Source organism: Arachis stenosperma, chromosome 9, assembly GCF_014773155.1.
Source record: "Arachis stenosperma cultivar V10309 chromosome 9, arast.V10309.gnm1.PFL2, whole genome shotgun sequence".
NCBI classification, from domain to species: Eukaryota; Viridiplantae; Streptophyta; class Magnoliopsida; order Fabales; family Fabaceae; genus Arachis; species Arachis stenosperma.
The window spans coordinates 78,841,089-78,847,088 of NC_080385.1; positions in this window are offsets into that span (position 1 = coordinate 78,841,089).

The window sequence follows — 6,000 nt, forward strand, 5'->3', positions numbered from 1 at the left end:
GGCGAGACATCAAATTTACTGTACGAAGAGGATGGCACCTTTTCTCCTAAGATTGACTTTGATGATGGAGATTTGGATGATGATGGGATTGAGCCTGCAATTAGGGAAAAAATTGACAGGTACATTTGTGTTCTTACATTACCTTTACTCTTTTAGCATAGTTTCAGTTACATGTAACTTGCTTTTCTTTTAGAGGAAAAAATACCAGAATTATTGAACTGTACCCTCATGTTTCTTCCTTTTTTTCCATTTGACTTGAGCACCACTTGAGTAAGGTCGAATTGGATTTTAGTTTTCCTTGATTCTTTGTTTTTTTCTTTTAAAGAAAAGAAAAAGGAGATAGAGAAAGCAGATAAAATGAAAGAAAGTTATATGGTATATTCAATCAAGCTAGAAACAAAGCTTGTGTCCCTTCTTTTTTCCTAACCTTTTATTTGTTGCGAAAGTTCACCCTTAAAAGTTTCTTTATTGATTATCTTTTTTTTTATTTTTTAAATTGATAATCCTTAACATAATATTTGCAATACCATAGATGTGCTTTCACTTGAAAACTCCACACGCATAAATGAAGCTACAAGGGTGAAGGTATATTACTGTTCTTTTGAAAAATGGCACATAGAAACTTAATGTTGAGAATGTTTTCATTCAACAAGGCATGCTTGGCTAAAGATTCAAGAGAAATAGTTTTTTTAGAAGTCTAAAATTGAGATGAAAACATAAGCAATACTAACTTCTATGCTTAATGTCTAATTGTGGGACTAAGTTTCCTATCTATTAGTCACTGCTTGGTGTTGATACCTTTTCTTTTTGGGCAAGAATAAATAAGATAGAATTGTCTAGGCACTAATGTCTCTTGAACTTGCAGAACATAAGAGTAGGTGCACACACACGAAGAACAAAGGCCTTTTCTGGTTGCCCAATGCTTAGAAAACATAAACTACACCATGAATTCAGGAATGAGGTATCTAAATGAGGACCCTTGGATATTGAAGATCTTGCAAAGCTACTACGGCTCTAGAAGCATGGTTGTGAGAGCTGATCTTCTTGTCCTTCCATATCAATCTCTTTTGTCAAAATCATCTCGTGAAGCTCTTGGTCTGAATTTGAAATCCAATATTGATAATAGATGAGGTACATGATTTAGCTGATTCATTCATCAGCGTGTATGACTCAAAAATTACTTTATCACAGGTATGCTCGTCAATTTTATGTAGCATAGACATTGAACAAGTCATATTTACTTCTGAATTTAATTGTTTTGTTCCCTATTTGTACAGCCGGAGAATGTGCATTGTGATGAACGGATAATTTATACGCTTTTTGGCATTGTTTTTAGGTAGTTTTTAGTAGGATCTAGCTACTTTTAGGGATATTTTTCTTATTTTTTATGCAAAATTCACATTTCTGGACTTTACTATAAGTTTGTGTATTTTTCTATAATTTTAGATATTTTCTGGCTGAAATTGAGGGACCTGAGCAAAAATCTGATTCAGGCTGAAAAAAGACTGCTGATGTTGTTGGATTCTGACCTCCCTGCACTTGAAATGAATTTTCTAGAGCTACAGAACTTCAAATGGCGCGCTCTCAATTGCGTTGGAAAGTAGACATCCAGGGCTTTCAAGAAATATATAATAGTCCACACTTTATTCGAGTTAAGACGACACAAACTGGCATTCAACGCCAGTTCCATGCTGCATTCTTGAGTAAAACGCCAGAAACACGTCACAAACCAGAGTTAAACACCAAACAGACGTTACAACTTGACGTTTAATTCCAAGAGAAGCCTCTGCACGTGTAAAGCTCAAGCTCAGCCCAAGCACACATCAAAGTGGGCCCCAGAAGTGGATTTCTGCACTTAGACTTATTTATTTAAACCCTAGTAACTAGTTTAGTATAAATAGAACTTTTTACTATTGTACTGGTGTCTAATCTTTTGATCATCTTTTGATCTCTTGATCACATTTTGGGGGCTGGCCATTCGACCATGCCTGGACCACCATCAGTTATGTATTTTCAACAGTGGAGTTTCTACACACCATAGATTAAGGTGTGGAACTCTGCTGTACATCGAGTTTTAATGCAAAGTATTACTGTCTTCTATTCACTTCAGCTTATTCTTATTCTAAGATATTCGTTGCACTTCAACATGATGAATGTGATGATCCGTGACACTCATCATCATTCTCACCTATGAACGCGTGACTGACAACCACTTCCGTTCTACCTTAGAACGAGCGTGTATCTCTTGGATTCCTTAATCAAGATCTTCATGGTATAAGCTAGAACCCTTTGGCGGCCATTCTTGAAAATCCGGAAAGTCTAAACCTTGTCTGTGGTATTGATGAGCGGATAATTTGTACGCTTTTTGGCATTGTTTTTAGTATGTTTTTGGTAGTTTTAGTTGAGTTTTTATTATATTTTTATTAGTTTTTAATTAAAATTCACTTTTCTGGACTTTACTATGAGTTTGTGTGTTTTTCTGTGATTTCAGGTATTTTCTGGCTGAAATTGAGGGATCTGAGCAAAAATCTGATTCAGAGACTCAAAAGGACTGCAGATGCTGTTGGATTCTGACCTCCCTGCACTCGAAGTGGATTTTCTGGAGCGACAGAAGCCCAATTGGCCCGCTCTCAACGGCGTTGGAAAGTAGATATCCTGGGCTTTCCAGAAATATATAATAGTCCATACTTTGCCCAAGATTTGATGGCCCAAACCGGCGTTCAAAGTCACCTAAGGAAATTCCAGTGTTAAACGCCGGAACTGGCATAAAACTTGGAGTTAAACGGCCAAACTGGCATGAAAGCTGGCGTTTAACTCCAGAAAACGTCTCTACACGAAAATGCTTCATTGCTCAGCCCAAGCACACACCAAGTGGGCCCGGAAGTGGATTTCTATGTCATTTACTCATCTTTGTACACCTTAGGCTACTAGTTTTCTATAAATAGGACCTTTTACTATTGTATTTTTATCTTCGGACATCTAGTTCTTAGATCATTGGGAGGCTGGCCATTCGGCCATGCCTAGACCTTGTTCTTATGTATTTTCAACGGTGGAGTTTCTACGCACCATAGATTAAGGTGTGGAGCTCTGCTGTACCTCGAGTATTAATGCAATTACTATTGTTCTTCTATTCAATTCCGCTTGTTCTTTGTCCAAGATATCACTTGTTCTTCAACTTGATGAATGTGATGATCCGTGACACTCATCATCATTCTCACCTATGAACAAGGTGACTGACAACCATTCTTGTTCTACAAGCATCTGAGGCTTAGTGAATATCTCTTGGATTCTTTAACCGAAATCCTCGTGGTATAGGCAGGACCTGATGGCGGCATTCAAGAGAATCCGGAAGGTCTAACCTTGTCTGTGGTATTCTGAGTAGGATTCAATGATTGAATGACTGTGACGTGCTTCAAACTTGTAACCTGCTGGGCGTTAGTGACAGACGCAAAAGAGGGATTCTATTCCGGCAGGGGAGGGAACCGAACCGGTGATTGGCCGCACTGTGACAGAGTGTATGAGCATTAGCTTTCACTGCGAGGATGGGAGGTAGCTGCTGAAAACAGTGAAACCCTACACGAGCTTGCCATGGAAAGGAGTAAGAAGGATTGGATGAAGACAGTAGGAAAGCAGAGAGACGGAAGGGAAGGCATCTTCATGCGCTTATCTGAAGTTCCTACCAATGAATTACATAAGTATCTCTATCTTTATCTTTTATGTTATTTTCGTTCATCACCATATCCATTTGAGTCTGCCTGACTAAGATTTACAAGATGACCATAGCTTGCTTCATACCACCAATCTCCGTGGGATCGACCCTTACTCGCGTAAGGTATTACTTGGACGACCCAGTGCACTTGCTGGTTAGTTGTGCGAAGTTGTAGTGATCACAATTTCGTGCACCAAGTTTTTGGCGCCGTTGCCGGGGATTGTTCTTGTGTATGGACAACTGATGGTTCATCTTGTTGCTTAGATTAGGTATTATTTTTCTTCAGAGTTCTTAAGAATGAATTCTAGTGTTTCAAGGTGATGTTCTTATCATCACCAAAGCTGATTGATCATCATCAATTTAGCTCTTGAATGCAATGTCCTGCTGAAGCTTAGCTAGCTATGTCTAATTCCTTTAGACTAAAGCTTTAGACTAACATTGCATGATTCCTGGAATTCTCATTAAGAATTTTGATACCTTTATTTTCTTTTCCACTTAATTTTCGAAAAAAAAGCCAAAAAAATTACAAAATCATAAAATCCAAAAAAAAAAAAAATTTTCTTGTTTGAGTCTAGAGTCTCATCTTAAGTTTGGTGTCAATTGCATGTTTCTGTTCTTCTTGCATTTTTCGAATTTATGCATGTGTCTTAATTAATCTTCAAGTTGTTCTTAATAATTTCCTTGTTTTGATCTTTGAATTCTATTGACTTGAGTGTTTTGTTGTTTCTCATATGCATTCTTATTTTGTTAGTGTCAATAGTATACAAACTGCTAAGTTTGGTGTCCTGCATGCATTGTTATTTGATTATAGTTGCATTTTGATTATTCCTCATCATTAAAAATCCAAAAATATTTTTAATTTGTGTCTTTTCAAGTCAATAATACAGAGAATTGAAGATTCAGAACATACTGCAGAGGAATCACACAGAAAAAGCTGGGCATTCAAAAATGCCCAGTGAAGAAGACAGACTGGCGTTTAAACGCCAGCCAGGGTGCCTGGTTGGGCGTTTAACGCCCAAAAGGGTAGTAGTTTCGGCGTTAAACGCCAGAATGTGCACCATTCTGGGCGTTTAACGCCAGGATGGCAAAGGGGGAAGATTTTGTTTTCAAAATCAATTTTTTTCAAGTTTTCAAAGTTTTTCAAAATCAAATCTTTTTCAAATCATATCTTTTCAATCAAATGTTTTCAAAATCAATTTCTTTCCTTTTTCATTGATACTTACTAACAATTAATGATTTGATTGAACATTTTTTGCCTTTTCTGTTGAGGAAGGTTTTATGTTTAAATCATATCTTTTCTTGTTAGGCAAGTCATTAGTTTTTAAAATCAAATCTTTTTTCTAAAATTGTTTTCAAATCATATCTTTTAAAATTGTTTTCAAATCATATCTTTTTCAATCACATCTTTTTCAAAATAAGTTTTCAATCATATCTTTTTGATTTCTAATTTCAAATCTTTTTCAAAAATCACTTGATTTCTTTTCCACTTTTATTTTCGAAAATCAATTAGTGTTTTTCAAAAATGTTTTCAAAATCTTTTACTTAATTTTCGAAAATTACTTCCCTTCTTCTCACATCCTTCTATTTTTGGACTAACTCTATTCCTTAATGCAAAATTCGAACTCCATCTTCTTTGATAAGTTCGAATTTTCTACTTCTGTCTTCCATTTTTCTTCCTCTGACACCTCAAGGAATCTCTATACTGTGACATAGAGGATTCCATATTTTCTTGTTCTCTTCTCTTTCATATGAGCAGGAACAAAGACAAAGGCATTCTTGTTGAAGCTGACCCTGAACCCGAAAGGACCTTGAAGAGAAAGCTAAGAGAAGCCAAAGCACAACTCTCTTTAGAGGGCCTGACCGAATTCTTCAAAGAAGAAGAACACATGGCAGCCGAAAACAACAACAATGCCAACAATGCAAGGAAAGTGCTGGGTGACTTTACTGCACCTACTCCCAATTTCTATGGGAGAAGCATCTCTATCCCTGCCATTGGAGCAAACAACTTTGAGCTTAAGCCTCAATTAGTTTCTCTAATGCAACAGAATTGCAAGTTCCATGGACTTCCAATGGAAGATCCTCATCAGTTCTTAGCTGAATTCTTGCAAATCTGTGACACAGTCAAGACTAATGGGGTAGACCCTGAGGTCTATAGACTGATGCTATTCCCTTTTGCTGTAAGAGACAGGGCTAGAATATGGTTGGACTCACAACCTAAAGAAAGCCTGGATTCTTGGGAAAAGCTAGTCAATGCCTTCTTGGCAAAGTTCTTTCCACCACAAAGATGGAGT